At 41.3% G+C, this 22,534-nt stretch overlaps 1 long non-coding RNA gene across 1 annotated transcript in view; it reads right to left on the bottom strand.

Annotated features, from left to right (window-relative positions):
• Positions 1 to 9,267: 9,267 nt before the first annotated feature.
• LOC135541014 (uncharacterized) overlaps positions 9,268 to 22,534 on the bottom strand; it is a 113,951-nt gene continuing 100,684 nt past the window's right edge. The window contains exon 4 of the long non-coding RNA XR_010455900.1: positions 9,268 to 10,651. This is a non-coding gene — a long non-coding RNA (uncharacterized LOC135541014). The remainder of the gene's footprint in view (positions 10,652 to 22,534) is intronic.

Below are 22,534 nucleotides of genomic sequence, written 5' to 3'. Positions count from 1 at the left end.
ACACACACACACACACACACACACACACACACACACCTGACTTCTAAGCCAGCATTAAATCATAATTATCTCATCCTAGACAAGTCTTTAGGGGAACCTTCTGATTAGGACCAAGCCATCAAGCCAAAGCAACAGCATGCCATGTGTTTCCTCTTGTCTGTACTGTACTAGTCTGTACTGCACAATTCTGTACTGTACAATACTATTCTGTACTGTACTATTCTGTACTGCAGTGTACTGTGCTATTCTGTAGTGACCTATTCTGTAGAGGACTATAATATATTGTACCCTACTATTCTGTACTGAACTATTCTGTATTGTAGTGTACTGTATTATATTGTACTGTACTATTCTGTACTGTACTATTCTGTAATGTAGTGAACTATTCTGTACTGTACTATTCTGTATTGTCCTATTCTGTACTGAAGTGTACTATTCTGTATTGTCCTTTTCTGTACTGTAGTGAACTTTTCTGTACTGTAGTAAACTATTCTGTACTGTAGTGAACTATTCTGTACTGTACTATTCTGCACAGTACTGTACTATTCTGTATTGTCCTATTCTGTAATGTAGTGAACTATTCTGTACTGTACTATTCTGTATTGTACAATTCTGTACTGTAGTGAACTATTCTGTACTGTACTATTCTGTATTGTACAATTCTGTACTGTAGTGAACTATTCTGTACTGTACTATTTTGTACTGTTCCGTTACATTCCGGTACTGTGATGTACTGCACTGTTCTGCTAAATTGTAATTATTTCGCCTCTATGGCCTATTTATTGCCTTACCTCCCTAATCGTCTACTTTTGCACAAACTGTACATAGATTTTTCTATTGTGTTATTGACTGTATGTCTGTTTATGTGTAACTCTGTGTTGTTGTCACACTGCTTTGCTTTATCTTGGCCAGGTCACAGTTGTTAATGAGAACTTGTTCTCAACTAGCCTACCTGGTTAAATAAAGGTGAAATATATATTTAAAAAACACTGTACTATTCTGTACTGTATTGGACTGTACTATTCTGTACTGTACTGTACTATTATGTATTATTCTGTACTGTATTATTCTGCACAATACTATATTGTACTGTACTATTCTCTATTATACTGTACTTCACTGTAATATTCTGTACTACAATGTACTGTACTATACTGTACTATACTCTACTGTACTATTCTGTACTATACTGTACTAGTCTGTACTGTACTATTATATTCTGTACTATTATATTCTGTACTGTACTGTTCTATTATGTACTGTACTATTTGGTACTGTAATGTACTGTACTATTCTGTACAGTACTATTCTATACTGTACTGTACTATTTGGTACTGTAATGTACTGTACTATTCTGTACTGTACTATTATGTATTGCACAATTATGTACTGTTCTGCACTGTACTATACTGTACTGTACTATACTATTCTGCACTATTTTGTACTGTACTATTCTGTAGTGTACTATACTGTACTTTACTGTAATGTTCTGTACTATACTGTAATGTACTATACATTACTGTAATATTCTGTACTATACTATACTGTACTGGTCTGTACTGTACTAGTCTGTACTGTACTGTACTATTCTATTCTATTCTGTACTGGACTATTCTGTACTGTCTATTCTATTCTGTGCTGTACTAGTCTGTGCTGTACTATTCTATTCTGTACTGTACTAATATGTACTGTACTATTCTATTGTGTACTGTAGTAGTCTGTACTGTACTATTCTATTCTGTACTATTCTATTCTGTACTAGTCGGTACTGTACTCAACCGTACTGTACTGTACTTCCCTGGCCTACGTTCATCTTTCTCTCTCTTTGCACCTGAGAGTATAGAGAACAAAGGTACCAACTGGCTTCACAACATCTCATCTTCATCTGTATTAAAAACAACTTCAACGTTTGTTAGGGGTTGTCAAATTGTTCCGTTACGTTTTTTGCTGGCTCAGGTTCCTTTCAACAGCAGGGTGCTTTCACACCTGGGCTTGACTGGGGCTTGGGGTGAACTGTGTGTTCTTTATTATGTAAGATTGTGTGTGTGTGTGTGTGTGTGTGTGTGTGTGTGTGTGTGTGTGTGTGTGTGTGTGTGTGTGTGTGTGTGTGTGTGTGTGTGTGTGTGTGTGTGTGTGTGTGTGTGTGATATACTACAGGGGGATACAAGTGGAGGCAAGGGCACTACAGCCTTAGTGTGTGTGTTTTTCTGTGTGTGTGTGTGTGAGACCCTGATCACCATACACTGCTTACTGACCCTGAAATAACAAGTGTGAGTGTTCTCTTGTCAGGCCTGTCATTGTATACCTTAGAGAGCTATTTATAATCTGTCAGAAATGTCCCAAAAATGCCCAGATCAAAACAATGTTTTTAGTTAGGTTTTTTAGGTCATAGATTTTGTAGTAATGTTCGAGTCACTCAACTATGACATTAGACTTAGAGGTCGACGATTAATCGGAATGGCCGTTTAATTAAGGACAATTTCAAGTTTTCATAACAAATCGGAAATCGGTATTTTTGGACGCCAATTAGTATTATGATTTTTTACACCTTTATTTAATCTTTATTTAACGAGGCAAGTCAGTTAAGAACACATTCTTATTTTCAACGACGGCCTAGGAACGGTGGGTTAACTTCCTTGTTCAGGGGCAGAACGACAGATTTTTACCTTATCAGCTCTGGGATTCAATCTTGTAGCCTTACGGTTAACTAGTCCAACGCTCTAACCACCTGCCTCTCATTGCACTCCACGAGGAGACTGCCTGTTACGTGAATGCAGTAGAAGCTAGCGTTAAACTTATCTTATAAAAAACAATCAATCAATCATAATCACTAGTTAACCACATATGGTTGATGATATTACTAGTTTATCTTGCATGTCCTGCGTTGCATATAATCGATGCAACGCTGCGGGATGATTTAACAAAAGCGCATTTGCGCGACTGTACCTAACCATAAACACCAATGCCTTTCTTAAAATCAATACACAGAAGTATATATTTTTAAACCTGCATATTTAGCTAAAAGAAAACAAGGTTAGCAGGCAATATTAACCAGGTGAAATTGTGTCACTTCTCTTGCGTTCATTGCACACAGAGTCAGGGTATATGCAACAGTTTGGGCAGCCTGGCTCATTGCGAACAAATTTGCCAGAATTTTACGTAATTGTGACATAACATTGAAGGTTGTACATTGTAACAAGAATATTTAGACTTAGGGATTCCACCTGTTAGATAAAATACTGAATGGTTCCTTATTTCACTGAAAGAATAAACGTCTTGTTTTCGAGATGAGAGTTTACGGATTCTACCATATTAATGACCAAAGGCTCATATTTCTGCGTGTTAATATATTATAAGCCTATCAGCCGAATGGCTGGTGTAACCGTTCTGAAATGGCTAGCTAGTTAGCGGGGTGCGCGCTAATAGTGTTTCAAACGTCACTGAGACTTGGAGTAGTTATTCCCCTTGCGCTGCAAGGGCCGTGGCTTTTGTGGAGCGATGGGTAACGCCGCTTCGAGTGTGGCTGTTGTCGATGTGTTCCTGGTTCAAGCCCAGGTAGGGGTGAGGAGAGGGACGGAAGCTATACTGTTACACTGGCAATACTAAAGTGCTTATAAGAACATCCAATAGTCAAAGGTTAACGAAATACAAATGGTATAGAGAGAAATAGTCCTATAAATACTATATTAACTACAACCTAAAACCTCTTACCTTGGAATATTGAAGTCTCATGTTAAAATGAAGCACCAACTTTCATATGTTCTCATGTTCTGAGCAAGGAACTCAAACTTTAGCTTTTTTACATGGCACATATTGCACTTTTACTTCTCCAACACTTTGTTTTTGTATTATTTAATCCAAATTGAACATGTGTCATTATTTATTTGAGGCTAAATTGATTTTTATTTATGTATTATATTAGGTTAAAGTAAGTGTTCATTCAGTATTGTTGTAATTGTCATTACTACAAATAAATAAAAATTAAAAATCGGCCGATTAATCGGTATCAAGGTTTTTTTTGGCCCTCCAATAATCGGTATTGGTATCGGCGTTGAAAAATCATAATCGTTCGACCTCTACATTAGACCTGGCAAATTGTTTAGAATTGCAAGACAATTTGCTTTAAACCGGCCAAATTTCCTATGAACCCCATGAAAAAATGTGTGGAATTGCAGGAACATGCAACATTTTCTCTCCAACAACATCAGAGGTATGTCGTGAACAGTGCTTATGTGTAACGTGGACACTGGGAGTAGGAAAGCAAGTGCAGGTGGTGAGTTAATAATAAACATAATATGGAACTATATAACAAACACGAGTAGAGCAGAGACATGAAACACAGGAACAGAAACAATATGCATAGGGAAAGAACCAAAGGGAGTGACATATATAGGGATGGTAATCAGGCAGAAGAACCCAAGGGAGTGACATATATAGGGAAGGTAATCAGGCAGGCGATTGAGTCCAGGTGAGTCTGATCAGGCGCTGATGTGCGTAATGATGGTGACAGGTGTGCGTAATAATGAGCAGCCTGACGACCTGGAGCACCAGAGAGGGAGTATACATGACATTATGCCCATAGAAATAGATGTTCCCCAATGCTGGAATTGGGGCCTGAGTGAAAAAGTTTGGGTTTATGCTGTGGTTGGAGCCAGCTGATTGGGGCTTGGTTAAGGGCATTTAGGCTGGGTTATTATGCGCCTTTAGGCTGGGTTATTTATGGGCCTTTAGGCTGGGGTTGGATCCAGCTGACTAGGGATGGGTTAGCTTAGCTATGGGAGTTCAGTTTGACCATCCAATTATAATGCCCCCTCTCTGTTTTTTCTGGGACTATAGGCTGGAGTTTGGACATGGCTAGGCCCTGTTGGAGCTCACTAATCGAGGACCATAGTGGGTCCCAGCGAAGGCAACTCTGATGTGTGGAGGGCTCGTTTGGGCAGAGCTAACAGTGGCCCGAGGGCAGAGGCTAATCTTTCAACTACATAGGGAGAGCTTCCTCAGATTCTCTCTGTCAGAGATTAATTGTTTGTGTGTGTGTGTCTGTGCATACGCGCGTGCATGTGCTTCCGCGCCTACGTGTGTGTGTGCATACTGTACAAGGACCATCAACCACTGCTCTATCCCAAAAAACAAAGACCAACTACAAAGGTTCAAGAAAGGGAGATGGTAGAAATTACGCATAAAGCTTTTAATACTTTCCCATATGAAGGAACGGAAAATATGCTCCTCTATATGTATATTCAAAGTGGATGTAGCCCGTTTGAAGACTGGGGGAGCAAAAGTATCTCGGCATGAAGTCCTGCTCTTGTTTTATGGAAGAATGAAAGTAGACATCCAATATGTTGTATGAGAGGGACACAGACTACAGCAGCACAGACTGGCTGGAGAGAGGAGAGACTTGTGTTCACAAAAAGTGATGTTGTGTCTGACTCAACCTCTGTCTTGGTTCACGAACAGCCAGTCTGCACAAGTACTGAAATCTCACTTTATCTTCCAGTTTTAAAATGAAACTGTTTTGGTTTGTCATTCCTCGTCAAGGTGTTTGGCAGCATTTAATGTAGCACAGCAAAGCAAATGTGAAAGTAGCCCTTGAACATTTAATCCATTCAAACTGTGGTGGAAGTGATGTTATGTCTTTCTATTTCATTCTATTTCCATCTCAATTCCATACTTTTCTTTCAGTCAGATTAATTTCAAAACCCCTCATCGTCACAATGTCTATCAATAGTGCTGCGTGCGGATGGAACAAAATCAGATAAAACAAGACAGTCATCTTCTCAATGCCTTCTACCCAGTTAGAGCACTTACTGTAACAACAACAACAAGATCATTTTGACCATAATGAAATAATTCACATTTGGCAGAATTATGATTATTCAAAAATAATGTTGAGCAGAATGTTGAGCAGAATGTAGAAGTAGGGGGAGTAATATGGAGCAGAATGGAGAGGTAGGGGGAGTAATGTTGAGCAGAATTTAGAAGTAGTGGGAGTAATGTTGAGCAGAATGTAGAGGTAGGGGGAGTAATGTTGAGCAGAATTTAGAAGTAGGGGGAATAATGTTGAGCAGAATGTAGAAGTAGGGGGAGTAATATGGAGCAGAATGGAGAGGTAGGGGGAGTAATGTTGAGCAGAATGTAGAAGTAGGGGGAGTAATGTTGAGCAGAATGTAGAGGTAGGGGGAGTAATATGGAGCAGAATGGAGAGGTAGGGGGAGTAATGTTGAGCAGAATTTAGAAGTAGTGGGAGTAATGTTGAGCAGAATGGAGAGGTAGGGGGAGTAATGTTGAGCAGAATGTAGAGGCAGGGGGAGTAATGTTGAGCAGAATGTAGAGGTAGGGGGAGTAATGTTGAGCAGAATGTAGAGGTAGGGGGAGTAATGTTGAGCAGAATGTAGAGGTAGGGGGAGTAATGTTGAGCAGAATTTAGAAGTAGTGGGAGTAATGTTGAGCAAAATGTAGAGGTAGGGGGAGTAATGTTGAGCAGAATGTAGAGGTAGGGGGAGTAATGTTGAGCAGAATGTAGAGGTAGGGGGAGTAATGTTGAGCAGAATGTAGAGGTAGGGGGAGTAATGTTGAGCAGAATGTAGAGGTAGGGGGAGTAATGTTGAGCAGAATTTAGAAGTAGTGGGAATAATGTTGAGCAGAATTCACTGGCTTCTTTTAGCCCACTGCAGATGGATTTGAAGTCACACACAGGCGCTAGAAAACATACACTCACACACACAACACACACACACACACACACACACACACACACACACACACACACACACACACACACACACACACACACACTGGGGTTGTGGAATGGAAAGTACTATAAGACAAACGAGAGAAAACATTTGTAAGCACAATGAGGGATCTGCGGGTGATGGGTTGTTGGATTAGGCTCTTATTTTAATTTAGGAAATGCATAATGAATGTCAACTCAACTTTCGTGGGTACATTTTTCTCCCAGATTGGGCATGTGTGTGGGGTAGGAGTCCTCACTAACAGTAAATGGCTCTACTGAGTAACAATAACAATGTATCTGTTAGAGATTTTGCATGGGTAATTCCAAACTGAGCAATGATAATTGAGTGCTGAAATAGTTTCTGGGCATGCATATAGTCGAGGAAAATCTTTTAACTGAGGAAATACACTGAGTGTACAGAACATTAGGAACTCTTTCCTAAATATTGATTTACACCCCCTATTCCCCTCAGAACAGCCTCAATTCGTTGGGACATGGATTCTATAAGGTGTCGAAAGCATTCCACAGGGATGTTGGCCCATGTTGACTCCAGTACTTTCCACTGCTGTTAAGTTGGCTGGGTGTCCATTGGGTGGTGGACCGGGAAACTGTTGAGCGTGAAAAACCCAGCAGCGTTGCAGTTCTTGACACACTCAAACCGGTGCGCCGGGCACCTACTACCATACCCTGTTGAAAGGGATTTCAATCTTTTGTCTTGACCACTCACCCTCTGAATGGCTCACACACACAATCCAATGTTTGGTACACTCAGTGGATTCTATTTCCCCTGTGTAGGATAACAAAAAGCTGCCTCACTAATTCATGATTGAATGTACAGCTATGGTCTTGAAGTAAAGCTATTAAAGTCACGGGTGTGAATATAAAGACATCATCTATGACGCAAAGACCCTTTCTAAGCACTGGCGAGGCAGTTCTAGGGACTTTAAATGTAATGTCTGTCATTTACCTCTGAGCTGAAAATGTAGATCATGCCAATTTTTTTTCCTCTCTCCCTCGCTCTCTCTCTCTCTCTCTCTCATAAATCAGATGCACAATCTTTATCATACTATTTTATGCTCCTGTACAAAAATTGTCAAACATAGGCTTGGAGTTCCCTCATTTACAGTGATTACCTCAACAGTATACAATACATCACTATAATTATGTAATTGACCAAATGGATTCGAACTCAGGGCTCCTGTGCACCATAAGACAATGTTAGCCCGCAGATCTAAAACCTAGGCATTAACTTAGAGAGTTCGCGCAGGTGTTCACATCTCAATTCAATCCCTTATTAAATGTCACCTAACTAACGAAAGTGCCTATCACTCACTATGAGTAGTGTACTTTATAAGTCAGAGGCACCAGTTGGCAAATGTGAACGCAATGAGGAAAAAAATCCAGTCCAAGTCTTGAACTAGTTCTTCTTTATCTCCTTGACGTTATGAGGACAGCATGTCCTGGACCCACTGCCCAAAATAGATTTGTTCAAAGAAACAAATAGCACATTCATGGCTTCGCAGAGAAACTTGAAGTCAAAATAAGAAAATGAGAAATATCCAGTGACAGTGATATGAAGCAGGACAGCTTGTGTTTATGGAGGATAGGTGACAAGAGGGGTTGAGAAGTCATACAGGGGAAAAATGACAAAATTAGAGCACAGTTTTTAAAAACACAACATTTTTTGAAAGCCTATGTCCTAAGTACTGTACAGCCTGTTAGAATTTAACTTGATTACTTGGGACTTGAGCGGTGTGTGCCTTAACATCTACTTGACTAAGCTGTCATTGGCTCTGTGTCCCTCCATCACATGTGACCTACTTGTTGTGTGTATGTACTGACATGTATGTGTAACTGATAGATGCACACACACACTAGATGCTAATGTTTTTTATTGTACGTAAATTGTGGCATTTTGTATGTAATATATTTATTTATAATATTTTTCTCCCCAATTTTGTGGTCTCCAATTGGTAATTACAGTCTTGTACCATCGCTGCAACTCCCGTATGGACTCAGGAGAGGTGAAGGTCGAGAGCCATGCGTCCTCAGGAACACAACCCAGCCAAGCCGCACTGCTTCTTGACACAATGCCCACTTAACCCGGAAGCCAGCTGCACCAATGTGTCGGTGGAAACACCGTACACCTGGCAACCTTGTCAGCGTGTACTGCACCAGCCCGTCTCAGGAGTCGCTAGTGCGCGATGGGAAAAGGACATCCCTGCCAGCCAAACCCTCCCCGACGATGGGCCAAGTGTGCGCTGCCCCATGGGTCTCCCGGTTGCAAACGGCTGGGACAGAGCCTGGACTCGAACCCAGAATCTCTAGCGGCACAGCCTTAGACCACTGCACCACTCGGCCCGTGTCTGTACTGTATTTCTCGTTATACGTCGGTGTAACGGTTTTCTATATGCGAAGGAGAGTCAGACCAAAATGCGGCGTGGCTATTGTGATTCATGTTTAATGAATACAATGGAAACACGAATCAAATACAAAAAACAACAAACGTAATGTGAAAACCGAAAACAGCCTATACTGGTGTAAACTAACACAGAACAGGAACAAGGACAATCACCCACGAAACACTCAAAGAATATGGCTGCCTAAATATGGTTTCCAATCAGAGACAACGATAAACACCTGCCTCAGATTGAGAACAACTTCAGACAGCCATAGACTAACCTAGAAAACCCCACTAAGCTACAATCCCAATACCTGTGAAAAAAACCCAAGACAAAACACACCACATACAAAAACCCATGTCACACCCTGGCCTGACCAAATAGATAAAGAAAACACAAAAACTAAGACCAGGGCGTGACAGTCGGACCCCAGTAAGACGGCTAATGGGGATCCTAATTAATCAAATCAAAGTATTTCGTACCTAAAAATACTGTGGGGGTGAAGTATTTATGCTAGACTGGTTCAATTGGTTGTTTTAATTACAAGGCCAGCCTTTCAACTCACCTCATTTAGCTATTCATCTAGATGTATTCAGACTAGATTAGATAGATCATTATACACGTTCACCTGTCCTTGGTATAGGAGTTGGGCGGATATACTTCAGATACAAAAAATATTGCTTGTCTATGTTGTTCTTGATGGGTGCTGTCAGGATTCAAGGACCAGATAGATAATCAAGGGTCCTATTCAAACGGTGTCCTCAGCCCTCTGCTGTACTCCATGTGCACCCACGACTGCATTGCTTTGCACGACACTATCTTCATCATCACGTTTGCTGACAACACCATGGTTGTAGGCCTGATCGGTGCGTGGTGCCAGCACTGGTGGTACCAGGGTGGGGACACGCACCTCGGGGCAAGTGCGGGGAGGAGGAACAGGACGTACTGGACTCTGGAGGCGCACTGGAGGTCTGGAGTGTAGAGCTGACACAACCCGTCCTGGCTGGATGTTTATTTTCACCCTGCATATGCAGGGCGCTGCCACAGGACGCACTGGGCTGTGCAGACTCATCGCGCAGAGACAGTGTGCAGAGGCGGCACAGGATATCCTGGTCCAAGGAGGTATACCGGAGACCAGGAGCGCTGAACCGGAACCTTCCTTCCTGGCTGGATGCCCATTCTGAATAACACGGTGCCTGACCAGTCACACGCTCCCCACAGTAAGCACGAGGAGTTGGCTCAGGTCTCCAACCTGACTCATGCAATCTCCTCGTGTGCCCCCCAAAAAAGTTATTGGGGATGCCTCTCGGGCATATCGTTGCCGTTCCTCCATTCTCCGGTATTTCTCCTCGTAGTATCACCGTTCCGCTTTCGCTGCCTCTTAGGACGGCGATACTCCCCCGGCTGCGTCCAGGGTCCCATTCCATCTAGTATCTCCTCCCATGTCCATTTCCCCATTAAACGCTGCTCCTCCTTTTCATGCTACTTGGTCCTGTTATGGTGGGTTCTTCTGTCACTAACAAAACAACAAAATGAACCGTGAAGCTAATATGGCTAGTGCAGAAAGGCAACTAAACATAGAATAAGAACCCACAAAATACCCAAGGAATATGGCTACCTAAATATGGTCCCCAATCAGAGACAACGATAAACAGCTGCCACTGATTGAGAACCAATTCAGGCAACCATAGACATATAAACACCTAGACTTACAAAAACCCCTAGACATACAAAACCCCTAGACAATACCAAAACGAACAAACCACCCTTGTCACACCCTGACCTAACCAAAATAACAACGTGCCCCTCAAAGTCAGCAAAACAAAGGAGTTGGATGTTGATTTCAGGAAGCAGAGGAGGGAACACGTCCTAATCCACAGCAATGGGGACTACAGTAGAGAGAGTCATGAGCTTTAAGTTCCATGGCGTCCTCATCACAGAGACTTGACATGGAACAACAACACCACCACTCTTCCCTAAGGTGGCTGAATAATTATTTTTTTTTTACAACGATCTCAATATACATAAAAATTATTATAGCCAAATGAAAACTGTGTAGAAGAGATAATGGACCTATATTTATACAGTTTATTGACTGTGTCCAGCCCACTAATAATCACTGAAATTAAAGCTAGACAGTCAGGAGGTATAGAACATTCCCAAAATGATGTTGAGGAAATATATAAAGATACCAATATATACCAAAGCAAATACAGCCCCAGAGGCAAAATTAGTTTGACATCCGTGCTGTATTGGCACTCAATGAGGCAATGAGGCATCATTTAATTACACTGGCAGGTTGAGGGAAAGCAGACAGGCAGACTGATGGAATGAAGGACAGAGGGACAGATGGATAGACCGACAGACAGCAGTCTGAATTGTTTTGTTGCTGACAAGAGCAGCCATACCCATATGGTACATTGCCCGAGGCCTGTTCATGCCCTTATGTAACGTGGGCAGTGGAACAACAGGTTCAATCTCAGAATCATGCTCTTAAGCCTCTTGGAGACCTTAGAGACAATCAAGCACAGAGTCAACACATCACAGGAATCCGTTTCCCCATGCCTGTCAACTGACCATTAGGATATCTTCCATCGCCAGCCAGACTAACGAGAAGTTGTTTCAGTATAGCATGTCGGCTATGCCATCACTCCAATGCCCCGGATGCTCTGTTTGGGGGTAAAACTGACTTGTTAGACACTCAAGAGGGCTGTGTGATGGTTTCCCTCCATCTCACAGGCGTTGCCGTGGGCCCGTGGTTACAGTTCTTGCACCTGTTGTTTTGATTGATTCACGGGGTGTTTAACGCAATTACCTCGCCAGGCCGCTATACCCCAAACACCAGCGTGTCATCTCTAATGATTAATTATTGTGGCATGTAGCCACCAATATGTGAGCCAAGCTACAGTCACAATTATTACGGCCTCTCCTTCCTTTATGGCAGGCACTGGAGGCACTTAAGGCCCGAACATTAGGTTTCCTAAGACCTGCGGGATAAATAAATATCTGTAACTGAATCAGTCACTTTCAATTACAGTGTGGAGCAACACTTAGACCGCGAGTAACAACACAATTATCACATAGACCTTCCGTCTAAATATCGCTGCCGGTCCCAACAATGTTGTTCTGGCCATAAATGGTGCTCGCAGCATTTACTCCTGAAATAGGCTGCAGCCTGGAATTTCTAAGAGGGGAAATACACTATATATACAAAAAATGTGGACACCCCTTCCAATTAGTGGATTTGGCTATTTCAGCCAAACCTGTTTCTGACAGGTGTGGAAAATCGAGCACACAGCCATGCAATCTCCATAGACAAACATTAGCAGTAGAATGGCTTTACATAAGAGCTCAATGACTTTCAACATGGAACCTTTTCAACAAGTCAGTTCATCAAATTTGTGCCCTGCTAGAGCTGCCCCGGTCAACTATAAGTGCTGGTATTGTGAAGTAGAAATGTCTAGGAGCAACAACGGCTCAGCCACTAAGTGGTAGGCACACAAGCTTACAGAACGGTACCGCCGAGTGCTAAATTACCTGTAGCTGGATCTACTGCAGAGGTATCTGTGCATACCAGCCCAGTTCTACTTCTTACCAGTCTGCTGGTAGAAGCCTTCAAATGACCCAGAACAGCAGGATAGGCATTTGGGCATGCTCACCTATAATGAAGTGCGAGATTATACTCTTTAGGCACATTTGGTGTCAGAAGTGGGAACCACTGTGACTTGATGAGAACATTTCTTCAAAAAGAAAAGTGTTCCCTTTAGGTTGATCTAAAATACACAGCCGACCCACTTAACACATCCTCCTGCTTTCAATGAGAAGGCTGAAAATAATCACAGAGAACAAACGCATGGTCAAGCAGGGGATGCCGAAGGAAATAAGAGTAGAGAATGAACCAGAAGGTACAGTGCAGTGTGGATGTGTTTTCCTTGGCACAATAGGGAACCTGATTACCCAAACACACCATTACAATCTGCTCTACTTCTTCTCCAGAACAACAGGCTGAAGCAGACATCTGGTCTGCTCCTCGAGTGCTAGCGCTAATGCTAACATCTGCCTGAGCATTACTGCAACAAGGTTGTTTGAATGAGACTCAGGGGCAATGTCAATGTGCAGGTGTTTTTCAAAACAACATGCTATTACAGCACCCTGGTCATTGATCTAATCACTTAATTTGCCTATGCCGTCCCCCTAAACTGAGGGGGAAACATGAACAAGAGTGTGCAGAGATTTTTGAATGCTCCATATTTTGGATTGGCATGACTCGTTTTGGGCGTTAATCGGGGCGAATGTATGCAGTCTGTTGTGGATGAGATACACTTTGGGGTTTATTGCTGCATGAATCAACTGTGAATAGAGGCTGAACTAAAAGAAGCTGAACTTTACTGTCTGAAAGGGGATCGCATCCCAAATAGTACCCTATCCCCTATATAGTTCACTGCTTTTGACCAGAGCCCTATGGGAATAGGGAGCCATTTGGGACATGCTCTATTTTCATCAGCAGAGTAACTAAAGAAGACAGCTGGAGGGAAGGCTATTTATTTAGCTCAATTTGCCTCGGGCATTCACTTGGAGTTGATGATTATCACACTAGGGTAAAGGCTCTGTGAGGTTTCATCTTTTTCCGTTACTACTCTGGTTATTATTTGGATTTTATTTGTACAGTTGTTGCTATGTATATTGTACATGTATTCTTTTGGTGTGTTTTCTCTGGAAAGACAAATGCATAACACTGTTAGAAGTTTAGTGTTATTTCTGATTATATTACATGTAGCCATATGCTAGCTGATGCTTATCGGCCAGCTAAGGTATATTTTGAATGTTGTGTGAATGATGTGTGAATGGAATCTGTGTACTTTATCTCTAGCGTACTTTCCGAGGGCACATTTCATATCCATGTGCTTTCCTAGAAACAGGGGGATGTGTGTTATCAGATCAGGTATTTCCAGGAAAGATGAAAACGAGGAAATATCTGATGGAAAGTTTCAAATAATACAGACCATGTAATGGGTCTAAGAGTAAGGTATATGATTGTGGTGATTCCTGCTCAACTCAACTGTTTGACAAGAGTGTGTGTTTGGATGACCTTGGATTCATGTTAGGCTTACAGTAATCCTCAACCTGACAGTTGTTCTCCAGTAGCTACTGCCGGGAGACGCCAAGGATTAAGATCAAAATGCCAGTTTCAGCAAAGTGCAGAGTGGGAGTGCTGATCTGATGTAGGATCAGTTATGCTTTGTAGATAATAATGAAAACGATTACATACCTGTACAGGGGGACCTGATCCTAGATCAGCATTCTTTGTGAATACAGGCCCAGAGCTCCATGTTCCAGAACATTCTAGTCTATCCATCTTGGGACACAGTATAAATGTGTCATCATTTTGGTTTTGGTATCATCTCTTGTCTGTCCCCATGTGTGAATAAAACTGACACCATAGTTACTTCAGTGTATGATAGAGCTGGTGATTTGGTGCCAGCTTTGAGAGATCACTGAGGTAGCTACAAAAGCTACTTTATTTAACCAGGTAGGCAAGTTGTCTCCTGACCCCTCCTGTCTCAGCCTCCAGTATTTATGCTGCAGTAGTTTATGTGTCGAGGGGCTAGGGTTAGTTTGTTATATCTGGAGTACTTCTCCTGTCCTATTCGGTGTCCTGTGTGAATTTAAGTGTGCTCTCTCTAATTCTCTCTTTCTCTCTCTCTCTAAGAGGACCTGAGCCCTAGGACCATGCCTCAGGGATACCTGACATGATGACTTCTTGCTGTCCCCAGTCCACCTGGCCGTGCTGCTGCTCCAGTTTCAACTGTTCTGCCTTAATATTATTGGACCATGCTGGTCATTTATGAACATTTGAACATCTTGGGCATGTTCTGTTATAATCTCTACCCAGCACAGCCAGAAGAGGACTGGCCACCCCACATAGCCTGGTTCCTCTCTAGGTTTCTTCCTAGGTTTTAGCCTTTCTAAGGAGTTTTTCCTAGCCACCGTGCTTCTACACCTGCATTGCTTGCTGTTTGGGGTTTTAGGCTGGGTTTCTGTACATCACTTTGAGATATCAGCTGATGTACGAAGGGCTATATAAATAAATTTGATTTGATTTGAAGATGATTCACATGGTTGTTGCCATACACTGCTGGTCCGCAAATATGGTGTTGTGTGTCAGAATATTAATTTCCTGAATTCAATATAGTTAACTACACCCCATTGAACAAGTGCAAACATACATGTTTGGGCATCTGAGTGGCGCAGTGGTCTAAGGCACTGTATCTCAGTCCTAGAGCTGTCACTACAGACACCATGGTTCAAATCCAGGCTGAATCACAACCGGCCTTGTTTGGGAGTCCCATAGGGTTGTGCACAATTGGCCCAGTGTAGGTCATAATTTTTATTTATTTATTTTTCAAATTTTTATTTCACCTTTATTTAACCAGGTAGGCTAGTTGAGAACACGTTCGCATTTACAACTGCGACCTGGCCAAGATAAAGCATAGCAGTGTGAACAGACAAACACAGAGTTACACATGGAGTAAACAATAAACAAGTCAATAACACAGTAGAATTTTCTTTAAATATTTAATTTAAAAAATAGTCTATATACATTGTGTGCAAAAGGCATGAGGAGGTAGGCGAATAATTACAATTTAGTAATTGTGCATAAGAATTGGTTCTGAACTGACTTTTCTAGTTAAATAAAAAATAATATTGCCGTATGTTATCAACCTAAGTGGATGTGAGATATCATAGAGAAGTAGCCACAACAAGCATTTCACTTAATCATCTCAAATAAAAGACAAATAACAGCACTAACCAACACAGCATTTCCCACATAGTTTGGTTGAGTATGCACTGTAGTAGCTATTCTTTTGTAGTGGCTCTGTTGCTGCAGTACACAGACTGTCTGAATCAGTGATTGCCCCAGATCCCTTGAGTTACAGCTGTGCCACTCTCCCACGGGCTGTTTCAGGATGGGGACTGCGACAGTCTGCAGCAGTATTATCACCATTTGCATGTCGGTCAACTCCAGGGGCTGTCCCTGTCCCTACACTGGTGTGGTGGGGAATTCTGACAACAATATATATCCCAAAACAGACTCTTTATCCTGCTGATCGCCTTACAAAACATGACTGGCGTTGTGAAGTGAGAAAATGTAATATTTTGTATAATAACGGCAATGTAACTCATCTTTTGTAAGAGCTGTCTCTGTGACACATGCTCCTGAATGCTCTCACAGCCACCCACCCACCTGCATGCAGGCACGCATGCAAGCAAGAACACACGCACGCACACTTCTAAAAGAAGCACCATTTCCGCCTCAGCCTCCTCTTAGCAAGGTAGGATAGCAAAGATACAGATAGAGAGAGAGAAGGAGACAGGAAAGTGAAAAGATGCATAAAAACAGAGTGGGTGAGAGAGAGAGAGAGAGAGAGAGAGAGAGAGAGAGAGAGAGAGAGAGAGAGAGAGAGAGACACAAGTGAGACAGACCAACTAAGTAACCACCATCTTTCCTTCAGGCAGAGGCCGATAAACAAGGCAACGAGTGAAGGAGAGAGAAACCATTCAAATCCCTCCCTGCTTCACCCAGAGGCACTCCTAGCATGCATCATCACTCTTGTGATAGGAGCATGTCGAGAAAGCAGACATTTTCCTTTACAGAAGGAAAACAACAAGGGCCAACCAATAGGGCCAAGTGAAAGGGACAAATAGGGGCAAGTCATATGAACACACAGTCCAAATCAACGGACACCACACACACTTGAAACAAAAGCTCCCCTGCTAATTCCTACTTCATGTGAAGTGAGGGCATGTTCTAAATAGGAAGCACTTTTTCTCGTCTCATTCGCCGTCTCGCATTAACATGACAAAGTTCCACGCCGTCAGTCAAGTCAACATCACCCGGGGTGAACACTGCCCACCCTCCAGGACATCTACAACACCCGGTGTCACAGAAAGGCCAAGAAGATCATCAAAGACCTCAGCCACCAATTCCCCCCCCCCCCCCCTTACTGTACCATCAAGAAGGCGGAGATAGTACAGGTGCATCCAAGCTGGGACTGAGAGACTGAGAAACAACTTCTATCTCCAGGCCATCAGACCGTTTAACATTCACCACTAGCCAGCCCCCGCCCAGTACCCTGCCCTGGACTTTAGTCACTGTCACTAGTCGGCAACCACCCAGTACTCCACCCTGCACCTTACAGACTGCTGCCCTATATACATAGAGTTATTGAACGTTGGTCACTTTAATGATGTTTACATACTGTTTTATCCACTTTATACAGCGCCTTCAGAATGTATTCATACCCCTTGACTTATTCCAATTATTTGTTTTGTTACATTTGTTGTGTTTACAATTCAAAATGTATTAAATCAAAAATCTGTAACCCATCTACACACAATTATTTTAAATAAAGTGTTTCTCTCATCATCATTTAATCTCTGCTGGCTAGTTACATGTTAATGATTTGTTTAGCATAGCAATGTTGAATGAATAGAATTATTATAATTAACAACTGGGTCAAAACATGAGAAAATAACTAATGACCAGCCCACTTGGGTAGCAACTTCAGAATGAAGTTGAAAAAATGAAAAACTAATTTACACAGGCCTAAGAACAGCCCTTAGTCGGAAGTTATCACATGATAATCCCCAGGTTCGAGGGCTTTATTGTTTAACTTCTCTAGGGTAGGGGGCATCATTGGGAATTTTGGATGAAAAGTGTGCCCAAATTAAACTGCCTGCTACTCTGCCATAAAAGCTAGAATCGAATACACAGTGTCTATGGGTTCATGTTGCACTTCCTAAGGCTTCCACTAGATGTCAACAGTCTTTAGAAACTTGTTTGATGCTTCTACTGTGATGTAGGGGCAAATGAGAGGGGAATGAGTCAAAGGTCTGCCAGCAGCCATGAGCTCAGTCTTGCGCGTTCATGTGAGAGCAACCTGCGTTCCATTGCATTTCTACTGACAAAGGAATTTTCCGGTTGAAACATTATTGAAGATTCATGTTAAAAACATCGTAATAATTGATTCTATACAAGATTTGACATGATTCTACGGACTGTAACGGAACTTTTTGACATTTCGTCTGCTCCAAGTGAACGCGCTTCGTGACTTGTTTGTTTGATTTGTACAAAAGTAGCTATTTGGATATAAATGATGAACATTATCGAACAAAATAAACATTTATTGTGGAACTGGGATTGCTGGGAGTGCATTCTGATGAAGATCATCAAAGGTAAGTGAATATTTATAATGCTATTTCTGACTAATGTTGACTCCAACATGGTGGATATCAATTTGGCTTGATTTGTCGTCTGAGCTCCGTACTCAGATTATTGCATGGTTTGCTTTTTCCGTAAAGTTAAAAAAAAATCTGACACAGCGGTTGCATTAACCTCTTGATGCTATGGGGGCGCTATTTCATTTTTGGATGAAAAACGTTCCCGTTTTAAACAAGATATTTTGTCACAAAAAGATGCTCGACTATGCATATAATTGATAGCTTTCGAAAGAAAACACTCTGACGTGTCCAGAACTACAAAGATATTTTCTGTGCGTGCCCTAGAACGTGAGCTTCAGGCAAAACCAAGATGAGACGGCATCCAGGAAATGAGCAGGATTTTTGAGGCTCTGTTTTCCATTGTCTCCTTATATGGCTGTGAATGCGAGAGGAGTAAGTCTGCCCTTTCTGTCGTTTCATCAAGGTGTCTGCAGCATTGTGACGTATTTGTAGGCATATCATTGGAAGATTGACCATAAGAGACCACATTTACTAGGTGTCCGCCCGGTGTCCTGCGCCGAAATTGGTGCGCAAAAGTCAGCTGCAAGTATTTTTCCATGGAATTTAGAGAAGAATGCAAGCTTCCACGAACGATATATCAATGAAGAGATATGTGAAAAAACACCTTGAGGATTGATTCCAAACAACGTTTGCCATGTTTCAGGAGTTAATTCGGAAAAAGTTTGACGTTGTAGGTGACTGAATTTTCGGTTAGTTTCGGTAGCCAAATGCGATGTACAAAACGGAACGATTTCTCCTACACACAGACGCTTTCAGGAAAAACTGCGCATTTGGTATGTAACTGAGAGTCTCCTCATTGAAAACATCCGAAGCTCTTCAAAGGTAAATGATTTTATTTATTTGGTTATCTGGTTTTTGTGAAAATGTTGCGTGCTAAATGCTACTCAAAATGCTAAGCTAGCTTAGCATACTCTTACACAAATTAGTCAATTTCTATGGTTCAAAAGCATATTTTGAAAATCTGAGATGACAGTGTTGTTAAGAAAAGGCTAAGCTTGAGAGCAGGCACATTATTTTAATTTTATTTGCGATTTTCAGAAATCGTTAACGTTGCGTTATGCTAATGAGCCTGAGGCTTTAGTCATGATCCCGGATCCGGGATGGGGAGTTTCAACAGGTTTATAAGGAGAAGTATATCTTTAATTCTGTGAATAACACTTGTATCGTTTATCACTGTTTATGAGTATTTCTGTAAATTGATGTGGCTCTCTGCAAAATCAACGGATGTTTTGGAACTACAGAACATAACGCGCCAATGTAAACTCAGATTTTTGGATATAAATATGAACTTTACTGAACAAAACATACATGTATTGTGTAACATGAAGTCCTATGAGTGTCATCTGATAAAGATCAACAAAGGTTAGTGATAAATTTTATCTATATTTCTGATTTTTGTGACTCCTCTGTAATGGTTTTCTATATGCGAAGGAGAGTCGGACCAAAATGCGGCATGGCTATTGTGATTCATGTTTAATGAAACAAAGTAAACACGAATCAAATACAAAAACAACAAACGTAATGTGAAAACCGAAACAGCCTATACTGGTGCAAAGTAACACATAGACAGAAAAAAGGACATAAGGACAATCACCCACGAAACACTCAAAGAATATGGCTGCCTAAATATGGTTCCCAATCAGAGACAACGATAAACACCTGCCTCTGATTGAGAACCACTTCAGACAGCCATAGACTAACCTAGAACACCCCACTAAACTACAATCCCAATACCTGTGAAAAATCCCCAAGACAAAACACACCACATACAAAAACCCATGTCACACCCTGGCCTGACCAAATAGATAAAGAAAACACAAAATACTAAGACCAGGGCGTGACATCCTCTCTGGTTTGCTTTCGTTGTAAAGCCTTTTTGAAACTGTGGCACTGTGGCTGGATTTACAACAAGTGTATCTTTAAAATGGTGTAAAATGCATGTATGTTTGAGGAATTTTAAATATGAGATTTCTGTTGTTTTGAATTTAGCGCCCTGCAATTTCACTGGCTGTTGGCGAGGTGGGATGCTACCGTCTCACCTACCCTAGAGAGGTTAAACACTGCATATTTATATTCTGGACTCTGACATTGCTCCTTTGGATATTTCTTAATTTCTTTCTTTTTACTTTTTGGATTTCGTGCGTATTGCTTTTTTTTGTTGCTCGATAATCCTGCACTGTAGGAGCTAGAAACACAAGCATTTCACTGCACCTGTGATAACATCTGCAAATCTGTGTTTGCGACCAATACATTTAATTTGATTTAGATTTTATTTGAACCAGCGCCACAGATGGAGGAGGACTGGGAAACAGGTATTTTCAGCTACATACCGTCCCTCAAACGCGGCGGAGAAGGAGGCTCTCTCCGGCGGCGGCAGCGGCGGTAGGGGGAGTTGGGAGTTTTATGGTATCTGGAAGAGAGAAAATAGTCCCTCATCTCCTCCCTCTTGGTTGGATTTAGAATGTATGGCGGACAACGTTAACTGCATAATGTTTAATAGTTTAAAGGCAGTGATTCGTCAAAAGCTGCCACCGTCGGACGTCCCGCTCGTTCTACCCAGGGAGGATTGCAACAGCCGCCCGCTTTATGAATGATGATCAAACCAACTGGAGGAGAGCAAAGGGATGAGACGGCATATTCCTGACCTTGATGTCGTCTGATAGATAGGCCTAGCTAGATAGATAGATTTACTGGTGTTTACACCACGTGGATTCATCCAAGGCTGAAATCTGGTTTTACTATACATGCATTTAATCCTGAGATACTGTATGTGCATTTAATCCTGAGATACTGTATGTGCATTTAATCCTGAGATACTGTATGTGCATTTAATCCTGAGATACTGTATGTGCATTTAATCCTGAGATACTATACGTGCATTTAATCCTGAGATACTGTATGTGCATTTAATCCTGAGATACTGTATGTGTATTTAATCCTGAGATACTGTATGTGCATTTAATCCTGAGATACTGTATGTGCATATAATCCTGAGATACTGTATGTGCATATAATCCTGAGATACTGTATGTGCATTTAATCCTGAAATACTGTATGTGCATTTAATCCTGAGATACTGTATGTGCATTTAATCCTGAGGAACTGTATGTGCATTTAATCCTTAGATACTGTATGTGCATTTAATCCTGAAATACTGTATGTGCATTTAATCCTTAGATACTGTATGTGCATTTAATCCTTATATACTGTATGTGCATTTAATCCTGAAATACTGTATGTGCATTTAATCCTGAGATACTGTATGTGCATTTAATCCTGAGATACTGTATGTGTATTTAATCCTGAGGAACTGTATGTGCATTTAATCCTGAGATACTGTATGTGCATTTAATCCTGAAATACTGTATGTGCATATAATCCTGAAATACTGTATGTGCATTTAATCCTGAGATACTGTATGTGCATTTAATCCTGAGATACTGTATGTGCATTTAATCCTGAGATACTGTATGTGCATTTAATCCTGAGGAACTGTATATGCATTTAATCCTGAGATACTGTATGTGCATTTAATCCTTAGATACTGTATGTGCATTTAATCCTGAAATACTGTATGTGCATTTAATCCTTATATACTGTATGTGCATTTAATCCTTATATACTGTATGTGCATTTAATCCTGAAATACTGTATGTGCATTTAATCCTGAGATACTGTATGTGCATTTAATCCTGAGATACTGTATGTGTATTTAATCCTGAGGAACTGTATGTGCATTTAATCCTGAGATACTGTATGTGCATTTAATCCTGAAATACTGTATGTGCATTTAATCCTGAAATACTGTATGTGCATTTAATCCTGAGATACTGTATGTGCATTTAATCCTGAGATACTGTATGTGTATTTAATCCTGAGGAACTGTATGTGCATTTAATCCTGAAATACTGTATGTGCATTTAATCCTGAGATACTGTATGTGCATTTAATCCTGAGATACTGTATGTGCATTTAATCCTGAGATACTGTATGTGCATTTAATCCTGAGATACTGTATGTGCATTTAATCCTGAGATACTGTATGTGCATTTAATCCTGAGATACTGTATGTGCATTTAATCCTGAGATACTGTAT

Source organism: Oncorhynchus masou, chromosome 6 (genome assembly GCF_036934945.1).
Source record: "Oncorhynchus masou masou isolate Uvic2021 chromosome 6, UVic_Omas_1.1, whole genome shotgun sequence".
Classification (NCBI taxonomy): domain Eukaryota; kingdom Metazoa; phylum Chordata; class Actinopteri; order Salmoniformes; family Salmonidae; genus Oncorhynchus; species Oncorhynchus masou.
This window is presented reverse-complemented; position numbering and strand designations above follow the sequence as displayed.